Source organism: Rhinolophus hipposideros (genome assembly GCF_964194185.1).
Source record: "Rhinolophus hipposideros genome assembly, chromosome: 13".
NCBI classification, from domain to species: Eukaryota; Metazoa; Chordata; class Mammalia; order Chiroptera; family Rhinolophidae; genus Rhinolophus; species Rhinolophus hipposideros.
The window spans coordinates 64,029,731-64,048,560 of record NC_138059.1 but is presented as its reverse complement, the minus strand read 5'-3'; the positions used below and the strand labels follow the sequence as shown (position 1 = coordinate 64,048,560).

Genomic DNA, 18,830 nt, shown 5'->3' with positions numbered 1-18,830 from the left:
CAGATTATCGACAAAACAGTTCAACCTCCCAAGGGATGGCTTAATAATAAAAAATTTTAAAAATTTAAATGCATGAAATGTGTTTTATTATTTTTTTCCTGGCTCTGAAACTGTGTGCTTTGCTATAAAGCTAAGGTTTGGAGAACTGAACCAACTTCATTTTTAGGTCTTGTGTTTAAGTATTTAGCTCATGACATCTTAAAAACTTTTTAATAGAGAACTCCAAACACCATTCATTCATTTGCCAGACATTTACTGAAGGCTTAATGCGTTGATACAAATAAGATGTGGCACCTGCTTTTCATACATATGCTTTTCCATACAAACTCTGTTCCTGGAAAGGATTCTGTCAATGGCAGAATTTAAAAATCACTGAATACATGGCAAATAAATTGGTTAAAATATTGGCTGAGTTTAAAGGACAAAAGGGAAAATGTGGACTATGGACTATTGAAATAATGGTACCAAATAATGGTATTGAAATAAGGGGTTTTGGGTTCCAGGTCCTGCCTTGAGTGACCCCATAGGTCCATCACATAGGTCCAGTTTAGTCAAGCTCTCAGATCTCTGTCCTTGTTTGTATGATGGTGACCACATGAATTCCATAGAGATGTCGGAAAAATTAAATTAGATAATGCATGTAAAGCACTTACTTGCACATGGCAGCTAGGGACTTAATAAATCTTGGCTGTTAGAGATAATATTAGTAAATAAAACACCGGCATTAGTAAATAAACACCGGCATTTTGTTCTTGTTCTTCAAGAGAATGGTATTTTTTTCTATTGCTAAATACAACATGAATCCTAGAAGTTTTAGATATGGTCATTAGGGTATGAAAAGGCATGGAAAGTCAAGAGGATATGTTGGAAAGCGTGCTGGTGCTGGAATTTTAGGACTTGAATATCTGTCTGCAGAATGTGGTTCTGCCATTTGGTAGCTATGAACAATGATACATGTGATCTTCACAGCCTGTTTTTTAATCTGTAGTGTGGGTTCAATAATAATGCCTGTGCTATCTACTTCATTTAAAGCATTCTGACGCTCAAATAAAATAGGGCTGTAAAAACGATTTGCAATAGGTAATACATTATAGAAATAAAAGTTATAGTTAAACAATAATTGAGTTTTCCCTGGGCTATGGTACTGATTATTGATGACTGATTAGCAGAAGGTGTGATTGTGATTTATAAATACTTTAAAGTGCAAAGTACTTTTCAGTCTATACAGAAATGGATTACAGGTTTGGAGGAAATGTGGAGAAATAGAAGACCTGCATTTTGAGTCTTTATTTTGCCTCTAATCAGCTCTATTAGCATATGCAAATTATTTAAACACCCCTGTATAGCTGTATCTTTAAAAAAAATTTTGTATTTGAAAATAATTACAAAAAAATCCCCTGAGGTTTGGGGAGTTGAACTAACATATAGAAAAAGTTGCAGGAATAATAGAGAAAAAAACTTGTGTACCATTTATTCAGATTCATTATGGCCTTGTACCCCTAAATATTTTTCAGTGTATATGACCTAAGAATGTCGCTGTTTCTTATCTTTTAAAAGAGACACAAATACCTAGTTATGGGACACGCTCCACAAGACTATCAAGGCCAGATGAAATGTTTGAAAAACACTTTGGAAAGTATACATTGTCATATAAGATTAAAGGATGTGTATTTCATAAACTAGGAAAAGTCAAATGACATAAAATTTCAGAGGACTTGTAATACAAATTATAGTAGAGTACAAACTAAGAAAATCCGTTGTTTCTGTGCAAGATTAGAGCTACTTAAGGGTCCCTGTGATGAGTGAGAAAAACAAGAAAGATGTTCTCACACTATGTGTCATACCTTTTTGAGTTATATTCTTCCTGCGAGGACTTGCATCATTTTTTGTGCTGCTTTTTCCTTTAACAGTTTGCCATTTTATGTGGTATTTTGGGAGGGGATTTTGAGCATGTTTGAGTCATAGGAACTCAAGGGCCATTGCTGCTCAACGGAAGAACAATAGAGCTGTAAGGAATTCAGTAAGCTCAGCTTTGTTTCTTCTGGGCCTCCCTTTGCATAGTGAAAATGTCCTACTTGAGTTTCATCATAGACAACAACTGAGTTACATATAGGAAACAGGAAAGCATGTTTTACAAAGTGTTCAATACATAGGCTTAATTGAAAATTGTATGAACAAAGTGTTCATATGGACCAAAGAAGTAACTTTTCATAGAATCCCTTTTCAGCATTCACTGTAATAAAGTTTAGCTGTATGACAAACAGATAATAATTCTGCCACGTTATCTTCACATTCTCAACAGAACCCTCTCCTTTCATCGGAAGATGTAATACTGGTAAACCTGATTTCTTTATAATTCTAACCAGATTTGCAATCACATTCTCCAGTGGATTGAAATACAACCAATGACTTAAAAACATAAATGAAAATCCTCTTTTTCCTGTGACATATTTATTTCATTGCTCCGACAATCATAAGGGCTTCATTTCGATACTCATAACAACAAAAAAGGAAATCTAAAACATGTTTTAAAAACAAAATGATTTTTTCAAAAGGTCAAACCACACTTAAGAGTCTAAATTTATCTTTTATTTTGAATTATTAAATTATGATTCTTTATAGTGCAAAATGAAAAATGTGAGTTATTGGCTAGGAAATACAGTTATAATCCAATAATGATTGATTCTACTTCCTTTACAAGTAAATCAGTTTTAACCATCAATTGTATAGATATGTAATGGCATATACACTCTGTAATTTATTAAGCTGTGAAGAAGATTGATCTTCTACTTCTCTTGGGAAAATTCCAGTACTTGAGGTATTTCAAATGTTTCTCAAGGAGGTGGCATTACTGAGGGAAAGCTGAGCTGTTCTAACATAAGAGGTTTCCCTAATATTGAGAAAATAGGATCTTGAATCACTTGATGCATGGAGTAGTAAAGGGAAATAGAAGACATGAGTTCTGACACTGATTACCCCATTCTGTAGCTCTTTAGACTTTAGCTTGTCCTCTCAGATTCAGTTTTCTGGTGTGCAGAAATGGCGTAGGAGTAAATGTGAATATTATCGTCATCATTTGGGTAGCATTCTTTTGGCATGAGTTAAAAAAAGGCCTTTACAAAAAAGGTTATCTAAATAAAGCTACATAATTTCAGATCATCCAGAGAAACAGCGTTGGGGTATTTCTGTTAGAATGGATTTTCTGCAAGGAATCCATATGAACAATAAATGCTTTTTCAGGCATTTGTTCCAGTCCCAAGAATTCTCTCTATAACACCTGATTATTCATCCTAGCACTCAGCAAGCCAGTGCATGGTCACAAGGACAGCTGGGTTGATGCCTTCATGTTCTTGTTAGGTCTTAAAGTACAATTGACACATGAACTCCCTTCAGTCCTGCTAGAGTTTCACTGACTTGTACAATTTTTTTTTTTTTTTAATAAAGTCTAGTGTGTAGAACTCTGTCTGGAAGAATGAGTTTTGTGATTTTAGGCAGGTCTCTAAACACCCCCAGGCCTCAGTTTCCTCAGATGTAAAATGAGGGATTTTACTCATGATCTCTAAGGCATACCTCTAACATTCTGTGTTTCTTTGTATCTTACATGCCTTTCCTGGAAAATCATTCCGAATTCTAAATTACTTAAGAAAACTATACGAAATAAGATCCAGTAGCTTGGTAATATTTTCCTCTTTCTTCTAAGTAATTTAAAGCCTCTCACTCACTGGCTAATTGTCCTACAAATGAGAATGCAACTCCTAGCCAAAGAATTTTTACAATCAAATCTCACTACCAGAAAAAAGAATAAGAAAAAGAAAGAAAGAGAAAAACAAAAAGACAATATGATTTACTATGGAGTATACAAGGCAGTTTAATTTCTGCTATGCTGTAGATAATGAATATATTCCTGCTGGTGGGATAGGTCCGTGTAATTGGCACTATCTCTGAAGTTCTGGTCTAGCCATCATTTTAAAGGTCCTTAAAAACAGAATGGTCACAATCTCCTCCGATCAGCTCTCAAGAGAAATCAATGGATAAAAGAATCCTGAGTGGCTGGTATGTGAGTGACACCCAGGTATACTATTTCACAACCGATCAAGAAAGATGGCAATTCTGCTTGGTCTATTGTCTTTTTGAATCTGATGGAGTCTAGCTGGCTCAAATTCAGCCCTGGACGGTGATGTGGATGGAAGATGGGAAAAAACTGAAGCCAGAGAACTGGCGTATGAGATAGTACCCTCGACATTGCCAAAAGAATTGATTGGTGTAGCCATGGATTTGCTGCTGGTTAGTTTCCTAAAATTTCTCAATGACTAAAATGCAATTTTCTATCCCAGTAGCCCTAAAAGATTTATGAACAATAGCAATAAACGCAAAATCGTTGCTAATTAAGAGCTAAAATGATATGACGAGATTTTCAGTGGTAAGAGAACACCTATGAGAAGGAAATTATTGATGGTTGGAATAGTTAGGAAAAGTTCCATGGAGGTGATGAAGGTAATTTTTTTTTTTTTAAGGGTCAATGAAATTTGGACATTCAGAACCATAATGGGAGGACAGCCCAGCCCAGAAAACAGTAGGAGCAAATGCTTAGTAGTAGAAGTGAGTGATGTCAATTCTGGAGATGCTGGACCAGCTTAGTGAAGAGCAGAAAGTGGTGACAGTGGAAAAGATGATGCAGGTTCTGAAATGCTGGTGTTTTGTTTAGACTGGACACTGTAGAACATTGGGAGATGGCCGTTTTAGTGTAGTGGAATGACCGGATGTAACAGTGCTAAAGGGAGGTCAGTGAGCAGTGGTATGTATGAAAGAGATAAAGTATGAAGCTCAATTTAGAAGCATGAGGTGATGCAGAGTTGGACTAAAGTCCTACCCCTTTGCCCCCACCATGCTTTTCCGTTTCAAGGGGGAATGTTTTATGTATTTAGGCTTGTCTTAAGGGAAGAGCAGAGTTTGCAAGTAATGGAGAATAATGTGATCTAGATGGAGGGAACAGCAAAATAGAGACAAAGAGGTGGGGGTGGCATGCTCCCGAAGGATTAACCACTTTGCTCAGCTTCACACTTCTAATAGGAGCCAAGTTCTTGAAGCCAGGTTTCCAGTGTGTTTCCACGGTACCCTCCTGCCTCTTTTTCCTAACTATAACGTGACTCCCATGATTTAGCAAATTTCATTTCATTGCTAGTAACATGTGAAAGTATTATTTGTCTCGCAAGAAATTTGATTTACCTGAAACCAATGAGGCAGTCCAGTGGGTATCCTAAGCTTCCAAAGGGCAGTGGCAGAAGCAATTGTAGGAACACCTCCAATTCCACTTCTGAGACAATCAGACTAGTGGTTGATCAGAATGGTAGATCAATGGATAGCTGTTTTGGGAACAAAATGGCTAATGAGAATAACAGTTACTATACATGCAGCAGAGAGCTTATTTTCTCTAGGTTTTTTTTTTTTTTTGGTCTCTATGTTTGTGTCAAAAAAGGGACTCTGACAGAACATGTTTTGACTACATTGATATTCTTTCTTTTCCTCTTTTTCTCCCCTCCACTTATTTATTTTTCATGCTTTCTTTTTCTTTTTCTTTTTTTTTTTTTACAAGGATCACGCTTCTCCAATTCAAAAAGTACCTCTGAGATGGGTCTAGAAGCTGAACATGTAGGAGTAGAATCCTGAATTGAAATCTGAAGTTCGATAATCTGAAATTAAGAAGTTTAAGTATCAGCTCACGTCCCATATCCTAATCTCCACGTAGGCACATTAGCCCATTGACCTAAATGGGTACCAGATGATGAAGAGATCTGATCTAGTACGTATTAAGCTGGACAGCTAAGCCCAACTTTTGTGCTTGCTGCAAATGACATTTAGTGATTTAACTATGGCACTTGTGTATTATATCTTTTCCCCTTTGGTTCCCTAAACTGGCTATCTCAAGAATCACCCATTCAGTTCTAGCCATTAATAGCTTCCAAACATAAACTGGCTCATGCCAATTACACCCTTATGCATGGCAACCCTGAAAGAGAAATAGGTTACACGTGCTGATGCTTAGGCTGGCATCTCTCCCATAGAAACAAGGGAACACGGTTCAGAAAACTCAGTAAAATAAATCAGGCCAAAATCTTCATTAAAAACTTGAGCAGAACCCAATTCTCTTTTGAGGAACCCACAAATAGGACTACGTTTTAATTCTAAATCTTGCTGACTCAAGCAGTGTATTCTTTCAATCATGCTACCTCTCAACATCTAGTGCAAGAGTTTGAAATGGTAAGTACAATCTTGGACTTCTAATAAAGTTATTCCTAATCCTGAAAACTAGTCACTGATTTATTACAAGGATGTGGCTGAGGAATGGTTTTTGAAGAGGATCTTAAAATGAAGAGTGACTAAAACAAATAACAGAATAAGGCAAAGCAAGAGGGGATAGAAAGAAAAGCAGGGGTCGAGGAAACCTTTCATAAATCTTAAAATTAAGACTCATTTGTTTTGTAGTAAGTGAAAAAGAGAGTGTCTGTATCATTTGTAAATGATATTCATACATTCTGCAAAAGGATGTCAACCCATTATTTCCAGAATGGAAGCTGAATGTTTATAAGCAAAAGCAACTTAAGTATTTCATGGCTTCTTTCTTCTAGACTCTCTTTAAATTATATGTCCCTCTCTACCACCACCATTTTCTTAGTTGAAAGAAAGAGAATTATATATGAAAGTTAAAAGTTGAAGTTTCAAGAATAGGTGTTTTGCAGAAGTAGTTTGTTGTTCTGACTTGAAAATTCATTATTTCCCCAAAGTTTAAAAACACTAGAATTGTTATTGGCCAACCATTTTCTTAATCTGAAAAAAGATGCGTTTTATCTAAGGAGGACTGTGTCATTTAAAAAAAAAAAAAAATCACAGTTGTGTATTCCATCTTATGTCTATCGATGATCAGAATGTTAGATTTTTATCTGTTTAAATTATAATATCAAACATTTATATACACATATATTTACCGTGTTTGCATTATAAACTTATCCCAAGCATAGCTATTAATTTACAGATAACAGATAAACATTTGTTCCATAATGACTATTGTCACTTTGGAAAATTATGGTGTTGCAAAATGAAATTCCACTCCCATTTTCCTTAGGTGAGGTCACCATTCTCCTGTTTCCCGGGCTTGATACTTCAGTGTCATCTTTGTCAATTCTTTCTTTTGTTCTCTATTTGACAAATCACCAAGTTGTTGGTATTGTTATTTCTTCATAATGTTTCTTACACCCATCCTGTCCTCATGCTCAATGTCATTAATGGGACTAAGCAACATTTTTGGAATTTTGGTACTCTCCCAATTCCCCCCCCCCCTTTCTGTTCTCTCTCTCTCTCACTCTCTCTCTTTCTTCACTCCTGAAAATCCTACTGCTTAAACTTACTAAGGCACCTGTTTAAATCTAAAGTCCAACCTCTCTACTTGATGTGTCAGGACACTAGCATCTGGCCTAATTCAACTATGTCATGACATGCTTAAAATAGAAAAGTGCACAGAGTAGAGGCATCCAAGGACCACACTCTCTCTCCTCCTCCTCCTTTTTCTTCTTCCCTCTCTTCTTGTCCTCTATCACTTCTCTTTTCTCCCTCCCCCTTCCTTTCCTCCTTCTCCTCTTTGCCTGGTGCCTCCCTTCATTTTATTCCCAAACTATATCTATGATAACCTTCTGATTCAAAAGTACTGTGTCTTTGTTTGAAAATGCCATACTCAGTTTAATAGCAAGCCTGAGCTCAAGCGATTCTTTTCGCTTGGAGAAAAAAAAATGTAGCTCTTGGAGACTTAATATATGTTATGCTTTGTGTTAAACATCTTACTTTTATTATCTCACTTAACCTTTGTAACAGTCCTTTGTGAGAACCATATCTCTATTTTTAGAGAGAGGAAACTGAATGAAAAAGAGGGTAAATAAATCGCCCCCACACAGTTTGTAAAGGATAGAGATGAATTACTGCACGAATTCATGTGCTTATGATGTTGGGCAAAGTCTAGCCCAGCTCAGGTTCCAGCTCCTCCAATAGGGGGCTCTGTTGACATCCCTTTTATTTAATTAGTACTAGTAATTGATTCTTAACCACAAAATTCTTTTCATTATTATTAAGAACGTTTTTGTGTTCCTATCTTCCTTTCACAGCTAAATTAGATATTTCTTCAGAGCAAGGATGGTGTCTTATGTTATTTTGTATTCCTCTCTGCACTAGGACAGAAATACATACACAGGAAGTTATTGAATCCATATGGAATAAATGAATTAACACATTGATGGAGCTTTCTTAAGCCTGTTCCTTTTGGCTCTGACTCCATTTAGAAGGCACATTATAGTTATTCCTTAGGGCATCAACTCAGCTGCTAAAAAGTAATTTAAGCTGTTTGATATTGAGTATTTCCCTCAAGTCTCTTTTACTAAATATAGATGTCATATGAAAAAAAAAATGTGACAACACATGTGAAGCCTCTAGGTGTCACAAATAAAAAAATATTATGTACCCTATGCTTTTATTCATCTGCTATATAGAGAACACCTTCCTTTCGTTTAATAGCATGAAGTTCTCAAGAGGGAAAAAAGGAGCATATGATTTGTAGAGGCCTCTCTTCTCTGGGATGCATTTCTTATACGTGAAAGTTAAAAGCTGAAGTTTCAAGAATTTCTGGATGCACTGCCAAGCACATCTGTTTACTAGGACATTCTATTTAGGGGAAGATTGATTATCGGCAGGTGAGGGTTAAGGGGGGAGGCTTTAAACTGGCAGGAAGTCTATTCAGAGGACATGTTATATTATAGAAAGGTGATTTGGGTGTTAAGCCAGCCCTATTCGTGATATGAGTTTGAAGATAATACCCACAGGTGCACACTTCTAAATTAACTCATCAATAAATGCACACTCAGCATGCAATTAATCATTTCTCACCATGACTCTGGGATAGTGAATATCTTGTGAGTCTAAGCTTCTGTTTTATTTTAAATTAATATAGCATGTATTGCCTCTGAGTTATGATGCCATACCACAAAATTGGACAATAAACAGAACTCTCTGTAATTCAGATTTCTGGGGACATTCTGCTATTGCTCAGAAAAAATGGGATGACACTTAGATTGGTATATTTTGGGCCTCTTTCATCAAGGGAATGGATTCAGGGGGTTTTCCTGAGTTCTTGAGACAAACCTGTTTCAGGCTTTTTGTGTATTCTATAAAGTGGACAAGTTGTATATATTACGAGACCTATTTGCAGATGGGAAAAACCATAGCACAAAGTAAACATACAAACAAACAAACAAAAATCCCAAACCCCAAAACTTGTTCAAGGTTAGGGTTTCTGTCAATTGCAGCAACATAATTAGTATCAGGCAACAGCAATTTGTAGTTGAACTAAAGATTTGGACAACAGCAATAAAAGCATTGAGATGAAAACTGAGGAAAAAGCAAAAATATGTGAAGGTAGATGAAAATCTACGTCAGAGTCAGTTGCTTAGGAACAGAAAATTCAATAATTATAGTTTTACAACATTCTCGATATGTGACAAAACAAGTCACCTTGTTATTACGGTATTCTTCCCTTACAAAAGTGTCCAGGCTTGCTCATAAGTTTATCACCCAGATGAACTTGAGCCAGAACCATGGGGGTTCTTGTTAGTTCCCCAACTCTACTCCTGCCGCCAACCGCCTAACCTTGATTATATTGATTGGTATTACATGAAATGTATAGATTAATTGGGGAGACTCTAATTTTAACCTTTTGCAAAGATTTGTTTACCCAGAAACACCACGGTGTGTCTGTTTCTTTATTCACCACAGCAGTTTCATGTCGACCTCACCCACTACCGTTCAACCGTGGAATGTCCAAGTCCCTACAATTCACATTTTAGGAAATGCAGAAATAGTTTCCTACAGAAATAGTTTCCTATGTGTATTTTTTTTTTTAAGTACTAGAAAAGGATTTTCCTTTGAAGGTAAAGTTTTTTTCTTACCTTCATTTTTTTTTTTTTTTACTTTTTTTTTTTTTAGTTAACATTATTGTGTAGTAGTACATGGACCACAAATTTGGAGGGCGAAGAGAGCCAGTTTAGCAGCTACAGCTGAAGATGAGTCCAAGTAATATAATTGTTAATGCTTCTTTTTGAAAGGTTTATACTTGTTTGCTGGTGGGGAGGGAGTCCTTCAGAAATACGGCCTTGTCCTTTGTGCCAGAGGACTTCCTGTTTCTTTCCTCTCCCTGGCCTGGGGCAGGTGCAGACCAGATGATCAGGATGGGAAAGACTATCCTTTGATCTAACCCCAGATTCCACAAACTGAAATTGAATGACCAGTATCCCAGGACATATTTGCTAGGAGGTGGCGGTCAGTGCCTTGTTAGGTAATTTCTCAGTCAGCTGTCCTTCGGTGGAAAGGGCCCAGGCAGAAGACTCAATGTTTGATGGTAGGTGGGTGGGTGCAGAGTTTGGGAACAGACCAGAGCTTGAGCTGATTGCTTTCAGCTTTTTGTGAAATTTGGTTTGTGAAGGACGGCAAAGACCCAAGCCCCTTGTTTTGTCTAAATGATATCTTGCTTTCCCAATTACTTCTGGAAGCTTGACCTGACTCTCAACAATGTTTTGCCAAGTTATTATTTCTTTCTAAATAGTGGGCCAGGAGGAAGGAAGAGGAGCACATGACCCTGTGGTGAATCCAACTCCCCGCTGGGGTCCACTGCTCAGCCCTTTGTTCCCCCAGCACTGAGACCCAGCGTCTGTTCTTTATTACTCTTTAATGCAGGACCCAGGACTGCTCCTCCCAGCAAAGTGTATTCAACTGTCAAGTCCCTACAGACCCGTTAACTCAGTTGCTCCAAATCCCTAAATGCCCAAAGCAGTTACCTCCCTCTCTTTTTCTCTCCTCTTTTTCATTCTCACTTTCTTGATCTCTCTCTCTTCCCCATCCCCTGTCTTTGGTGGCAGAAAAAAGGCTAAAGACACACCATAAGTAGATGGAATTAATGCCTGACGTAACTGAGGTGAACACCTTCATGCAACCTAGATCTGTATGCACTTACCAACCTTCTTTCTCTCCCATTTAGTGCACATGCTCCAAGGTAGGTGCTTTATGTGTTTTTGTCACAGCATCCCCAAGGTAAGTATTCCTATATCCATTTTACAGAGAGAGCTGAGCGGTTAGGTCACCTGTCCACAGCCACACAGCTAGTGAAAGGTGGTCCCTGGATTAGAACCCCAGTCTGTCCGAATCTCAAGGCTGTACATTTCTGTTTCCAAAATCACACTTAAATTTTATAGCACAGAGGACCGGCTAATAGATGTAATTTCTACCATAGTTATAGAAAATTGAAATAGATACAGATATTTCATATAGTATACCAGCTTAACGTAGGGCAACAATTTCACATTCTGCTTAAGTGGCATTTTTCCTAAGCTACCCCGAAATACAACCAGTCAAGTTTCATCATTGTTTTCCTTTCATCTCATAGGTGGAGAGGGCTATGAGAGCGCAAATGGCTCTACAGTGAGCTTGTCAACACACATTGACGAGTGTCTTCTGTGGGGCACAAAAGTGGACAGGGCCAGTCCCTGTCTTAGGAGACCTCACCCTACCCGAAGAGTCGAGGGATAAAAAGGCAAAGCAGAAAGCAGGATAAAAACAAGGCGGTTGTGTTAAATGCAACCCACAGATAACTAACTACCAGTCAGCTTCAAGGTCAGGAGCACATCACTCACTGAGAGGTGTGGTAGTCAGGTGAGGCTTCTTGGAGGAGGTGAAATTTAAGCTGAAACTTTCAAGGATGAGGATGGAGAGGGTGAGGAGGGTGTTCTCCACACAGTCTTATAAAAATAGAACTAGAACGAACCACGCACATGACGACAAACTCTTGTTTTGCAGACAGCCACATAGAAAACTAGAGTGGTTAGGGGATAGAGAAGAGAACAGGAAGGAGGAATGTTGAGCTGGCCACTTCAGCTGCTGGGAAGGGGAGATTGCTGCTGCGAGAGGAATTTGGTGGGAGATCCAGTCAGAGAGTTGGGGCCCAATAACCGAGGGCCAGGACCTCAGATTGAGAAATTCAAACTTCATCCTGAAGGTCCACGTGGGACTTCTCTGCTAGGAAATGCTTTGAGGCAAGAAGTGCTTTTGGAAGCTTAGTCTGCAATGGTGGACACAAGAGGGAAATGGAGGCAGTGTACCAGTCAGAGGTTGTCGTAATGAGACACGTGTGATATGCTCATTGTACTGGAGCGGTAGCTGTGGGCCAGATGGGAGAGGCGTTTGAAAGGAAGGGCTCAGGGCATTTGATGACAGATTAGTTAGGGGGGTGTGGGGAATATTAGAGAAAAAAAAGCTAACAGGCTAATTCCCCTCCTTCCCAGCACATGAGATAGAATTGAAAATATTTTAAATAGGAAACATATTTCAGAATAAACTTTTTCCAGAAAGTATCTTCTTTCAAATACCATCCCTACCCCCCATGGATCTAACCTAAAGTAAAGGTAAATTTACCATGTGACTATAGACTTCATTTTATATATGAGTCTCTTTACTCTCAAAGTCAATAATGATGATTAAAATAATAATCTATTTAGAGTCAGCTCCTTAAAATGTTTAATCCTCTTAAACTTGCTCCACACTCGCCACACAGACATATTGCACATGGAAAAAAGAACCAGATGTTCTGACCCGAGCCATTGGTTGGCTTCATTCTTGCAGCAGTGGTTGGAGAAAGCTCAATGCTCAGTATCAGAAATCATGCTTTATGGATCTTTAAAAAAATAAATCATTTTAAGTAAAAAACCACAAAAGAACCAACCTCCTATCCATTCCCATCTGGATACACAGGCATAATTAAGGAAAACAAAAATGCAAGTGTCGCACTTGCCACTTGTCTCTACTATTGCAATGGAAATGACCGTAACAATTCCCCTGAAGTCACATAAATTTCCTTAGAAGGAAACAGAGTAGAGCCCTTTTTCAGTTCTTTGATGAAGGTCCCTACTCAGTCCAGCAGGAATTCAGTGACTACCTGGATTCATGTATTTTAGTTTTCTACTCCGCCATTAAAATGGATTTTGTAACTTAATGAATCCAGCTTTCGGATTCTCTTTTGCCTCAAGGATTCATCCCCTCACTGCATGCCTGGAGAGCTTGGTGCATCAACAGTGCACCCCAGCTATTTTTCATTTCTCTGGGAGAGATCTGGGTGATCCCTCGTGCTCAAACACTTTTTACAGCTGTTAGAATACTGATGGGAAATTCATGTGTGTTACCGGCACAAGTGCTGTCAGGAAGAAACCAAATGTCAAACAGAGGTATGTAGAAGTCACCATAAATATGTCTCTGAATGTTTACCATCTGGAACAGTAGACTCGGAGTTTGACCAGAGACGGGGATTGCCCTGTGGGTACTGTCTTTCAAGCAGACCCTTCCAGTTTGTCTCAGTAACTTCCTACTGGGAGAAATCACACACAACTTTGCCTTTTCAAGGTGTGAATTGATGATTTCTCAACACTTCCTTTCTTGTTTCCATCTCACCTAGTCCTGCGTACAGTTGACGTTTGGGAGTGTGAGTGGGGATTCTCCCATATTGTCAGAGTCCTGGGCAGGCAGCCTGATGGTCAATCTACCACATATATTAGTGACATATGCTCTTGGGGCTCCCGTGCCTCCACAGCGACTGGCCTTTGTTAGATGCCATCACGCGGCCTCTCACGAGGAGAAGCCCATCTGGGATGAGGAACTTTATTTCTTCTGAAATATTTCTGCGATAGTAAAAAGTGGCATCAGTAGTCAGCCGTGTGTGTAGTCCTAATCCTCGTACAACACGAGCCATTAGTCTGCCTTTCTGCCTTTATTTTCTAAACCCCTGTTCCACTGTAAATCCAAAATGGAATGACGGGAATGTCAAAAGACTTCAGCGTATGAACTTGGTCCGATTTTAGTTATGTAATAGTGGGAATCGTATACTACTCCGTCGTCGTAACTGCCTGGTTATTTATGAGGATATCGTCTCATTGAAGAAGATTTTGGAGACAATAACCAGAGCACTTTCTGAATAACAACTAAACACTATACTAAAATATGGTTTTAATCATGACTTTTGAAAAAGAGGATTCAAGCTATCAACTAGTTGCAAATATATGTATACATAATGCAACTTAAAACAATTTTCCAGGAATCTTTATGCAGATAAAGATCAAAAAAATCCCACAGCACTAGCCATAAATCCTGTTATACAACCTATTAAACAGCTCCTATTTCAGTATAGCTTATATACAGTATTATTCATAGACTCTCTCACCTACAAAGGGTGAGAATGGTATTGGGTTTCTCTACCTAATGTGCAAGTCCAGGGGGAGCAAGAATACTTGAGCACCACAGGTAACTTGCATGGGGAAGGGCAAGTCTGTTAGGTTACTGACTCACCTTGCTTGATCAAAAATTTGAAAACTGAAAATGTAATATTTTGATCCCTGTGAAAACCGAGCATCAATTTGAAAGGACTTTTTTACACCCCAAATTAAACATAGTATGTAAACCCCATTGTTATACGCAGTTCAATTTAATTTTGGTGGGTACTTTGGGCAGGGTGGTTCCGTGAACGGCTACTCACATACAGGATGACAACTCATTTTCTGTGGCACAGGCAGTGGATGACCATTCATTTCCAATGACTAATTTATAATTAAAACCTTTTTAAAAGACGTTTGTTTGTAACCAAGCCAGAAAATCTATTTACATTTAATTAACACTCCAGATAGCCTGTTTAGGACCCATAAATGCAGTGACTCTAATGATCCATTACAGAGATGCCGCTTCAGTTTTCAATGACTTGTAAAACTTTCACAAACAGATTTGCAAATGAATTACCGCCGAGCGCTCCCCTGCAGCTACAGAAGGAGCTACGTTAAAGAGTATTTTCCTACTTCCTCCTCTTCTGCTTTGCGTCGAGCTCTAAGCATTTTTGTTTTAGAGCCATTCTATCGGCTGCTCAAAGGGTAGCCGCTGCTCTTAAGGAGTTTTCAAACTTTGGAGTCCGTCTCCAAAAAAATTTTAAAACACTTAGGTCCATCATACATCAGACATAATCAACACTGCAAAAATCAGTCATAACATTTCCATCTCTGCCAGCAACTCAGTAATAAGACTACTTCATAAATGGAGTAGTAACATGCAACAGTTTTGAAGTGAATTTTAATTTTGAAAGCTAAAAGAAAGGTTTGCTTGGCCTTATCCATCCTTTATGAACGATCTATAGCTCCCATTTGGAGTATGTAAGGAGGATATGAAAGGGTACAAACACCACTCCAAAAGACATTTTCTTAGCTACACCTTCAAGAGCAAGCAGGGCATGAGGAGTGTTAGTTTTACAAAGACAGCCAAGCACCAGGCTGCGTCCACTGTTATCTGTCAGCCGTACAATAGCAGCATTGAGAGGATAGCAACAACTGGCTTTGACAAGTGTGCTGTACTAGCATTCCATTCAAAACTATGTCGAGAGAGAGAGAGAGAGAGAGAGAGAGAGAGAGAGAGAGAGAGAGAGAGAGAGAGAGAGAGAGAGAGAGAGGAGAGAAGCATTCTTTGACTTTACCTGGGGAAAAAAAAAATTACTGCTTTTCTTGTGGCTGCAGAAAATGAATTCCTCCTCTGGTTCCGAAAGCAAAGTCGTTCTCTTGCCTGCAGCTCTCACTTGGAGAAGACCACACAGCTCCAGCAAGGCAGCCGTCCTGCTCCTAATCCCCACTCGAATGTGATGACACACACTAACCCCAACCATCTGGTGAGACGCGTCCTCAAGCACTCAGCACAGTGGTGTGTCAAGACAGGCTGCCCAATCCAATTGCCGAGGCTGGGTGACTCTCACCGACGGGAGGCTGCGGGCAGGGCTGAAACTGGAGGTCTGAGAACTCCCGGTCCAGTAACCTGAGATTTTCAGAGAGAAAGGACTGCTAGGAAAAGAAGAGAAGTGGGAGGTGCTAAAGAGAAGGTGGAGGGAATGAAGTCTCCTGGTGGCCCGCCGTGCGTTACTTTTCACAATTCCCCGTGCGCCCCTGGGACGTCTGGGACCCTCGGTAGGATGTACAGGAACACGAAATACCTTTTCCTGCCATCCCCGTGAGCGCAATCTCCTCCGCGAGACACTCCCTCCCCTTCCTAGCCCTCCCCCAGCTAAAAGATTCATCTTGCCATGCTAAAGTGCGAATGTAGGAGTAGTTTGCACTGAAATGTGACATCTACATTTTGAAATCTAAACTCCTACCTTCCTTTGATTAGATTGTGGCTGCCTCCGACATTCCTGAGAGGGAGGGGGGGGGGGCGCGCAACTAAGAGCAGAAACTTCTCTGTTCCCACACACTGCTTTTCGCCGCCTGCCACAGGCTGCACTTCAGAAATCGTCAATGAAAATCATTTTACTTTCTACGCGTGTGAAATAGCACGCACGCCCATAGATAAAGGTGGCTTTTTAAATCACTGGCTGCTTTCACAGACATCTCTTTGTAAAAGCACTTGGTACCAGAGGGCTGCACTCTGTCATTGATTATTTTTATTGGCTTCTAGTTAATTGCACTTATAATGTCCATATCGCTCAAACAGCTCATTAACAATTTTGCTTTGAAATGTTTTCAATTTGGGGTCATTTCAGTACCTCCTTATGTCTCTCTCTCTCTCTCTCTCTCTCTCTCTCTCTCTTCTCTCTCTCTCTCTCTCTCTCTCTCTCTCTCTCTCTCTCTCTCTCTCTCTCTCTCCTCTCTTCCTCTCTCTTTTTTGAGTTCTCTGGACTATTTTATAGAACTAATTAATAGTAGTCTGAACTACTGGAAAATGGCTATACTTGTTACACTACTTTAAGGAGATATCTGAAAATAAGCAAATTGCTACAAATCTTACTATTCAAAAAAATTGATCAGACTTCTCAGGAGTGTTGATAATCTGAAAGAGAAAATAGGAATGTGAAGTATTATCAATTCCCTGACAGTGTCTGTGGGAAGCCAATATTTAACATTTTGAAATTCTTTGAACTGGGAAGGGAATCACTGAAATAAAAACAAAACAAAACAAAAACTTTAAACCTGTCTAAAGCATTAAAATCTAGACTATAAATAGATAGATATCTAATACTCAGAGCGCCGGTATCACAAAAAGAATTATGTCAATATCTTGCAAAACTGATTTGATGGGCATGATTTTTCCCCCCAGGAATTTTTGTGTGACATTATATTAATATACTTAAAAATAACTTCTGGTACAATTTTCTGAAGCACAGGATTAGAGAACTATAATTTTCAGGCAGTGAAGTTTTCCTATAACTGGGGTGTGGGGAAGAAAAAAGAATTAGAGGCTAGAATTCTGATTCATTTGCTCAATTTCTTCCCAGAAGTGATTATGAGGTGTCCGTTTCACAATATATAGTATATTTACCAAACCACTACTCCTAATCAGCTAAATTCAGATACATAATCAACACAGAAACATTCAACAATGACAAGTGGCACCACAGGGCTAAAACCTCCCTTGGGTACCATAAAAATTTTAATAGTGCCAATTATTGCAATGCAATTTTTTTTTCATTTAAATTTTGTTTGTTTGTTTGTTTAATCTAACCAGACTCATGTCTGGAAATCTGGATTACCTCAACTGCTTAGATTTTGAAGACCCTGGAGACATTATTAAGGTAGTTTGCATTCTCTTAAACTGTAAATTGAGTTACAAAAGTAAAACCTAAGAAACTGTGAAGGTGTTGAATCATGTTTTGTCCACCATGCGCTTGTAACACACTTTTTGGAAGACATTTTCCCAACTGGCCATGGCTCTGACTCTCATTATTGTTGAAAGTGCTTTTTAATACACTTTTCTTCTAAATTAATTGTAAGTCTTTTCATTAAATCTCAGTCACTACTTCTCTTTTATTGATAACTTCAGCTATTTATTCTACTTAAAACTTGCTTCTAAAAAAGGGCACGTTTGGGCAATAGATCCTGCCCATTTGCTACCATCTTAAATTCTTGCTCTGTGCAGTGGTGTCTGTAAACATTGCTTTTCAAACGTATTCTAAAATGAGTCCACCACGCCTTTTTTCTTTTTCTTTTCTTTTCTTTTTTTTTTTTTTTTTGGTTGATGTTCTGAAATGCTTTTGTTAGGGAAAATCAACTCAAACAAAAACCTGAAGCTGGTGCTGTAGGATAAGGTCCCAGCTCCCCTTTCCCTGTAGCCAGCTTCAATGCTCAGCAGCGTCAGTTTAGAAGCTAAGAATTTTCCATTACCTCCCTTCCTTTCTCCTTGCCATCTGCAAACAGTTTATTTTTTAAGAAAAAAAAAAAGTGAAATTGATTCTGTCTTGAAAGTTCTAAACCTAAAACACAGCGCATACTAAAAGATGAAATTCAGCATTTGAATGTAATGGTGGTTGGTCATGGTGAGGGCGTGTGCGGAGGGAATAGCTTCATCATAGGAATTAAATAAGGACATTCCTAAAATGAAATATTAATTGTAGGTAACGGTGATATTGAAAAATAGCCCCTCCTATTCTGTTCCCACAGTTAACACATCCCTTTACTTATTGGCGCCAATTAGTTTCCATGGCAACCGACCAGCCCTTGTAAACCCCGCACTCTGAGCTTCACTCATCTTTGTCTAGACGGAGCTCACCATCCTTCTTCCTCCGGAGAAGGCAGTTTAGCGGGGTCTCTATGTATATCCATGTCTTTTGCGCACATACAACCGGCACAGAAATGCCTACATCCATTTACTACTAGTGCAGTGGTGGCCAAGGGAGAATGCAGGTGCCATTTAATCCCCCACCTGCAACACGTGCAGCTGCTGCCACACTACTTTCCCCC

At 38.9% G+C, this 18,830-nt stretch overlaps 1 protein-coding gene across 5 annotated transcripts in view; it reads right to left on the bottom strand.

The window, feature by feature from the left end:
- SULF1 (sulfatase 1) overlaps window positions 1-16,101 on the bottom strand; it is a gene marked incomplete at its 3' end in the record, with an annotated part of 152,554 nt that extends 136,453 nt beyond the window's left edge. For 2 of the 5 annotated variants that reach the window (XM_081069959.1, XM_081069954.1), the window contains exons 1-2: window positions 15,584-16,101; window positions 5,227-5,363 (exon numbers count right to left, since the gene is read on the bottom strand). The remainder of the gene's footprint in view (window positions 1-5,226; window positions 5,364-15,583) is intronic. The other 3 variants (XM_081069960.1, XM_081069957.1, XM_081069955.1) reach the window with 3 other exon arrangements.
- Between the last annotated feature and the right edge of the window lie 2,729 nt (window positions 16,102-18,830).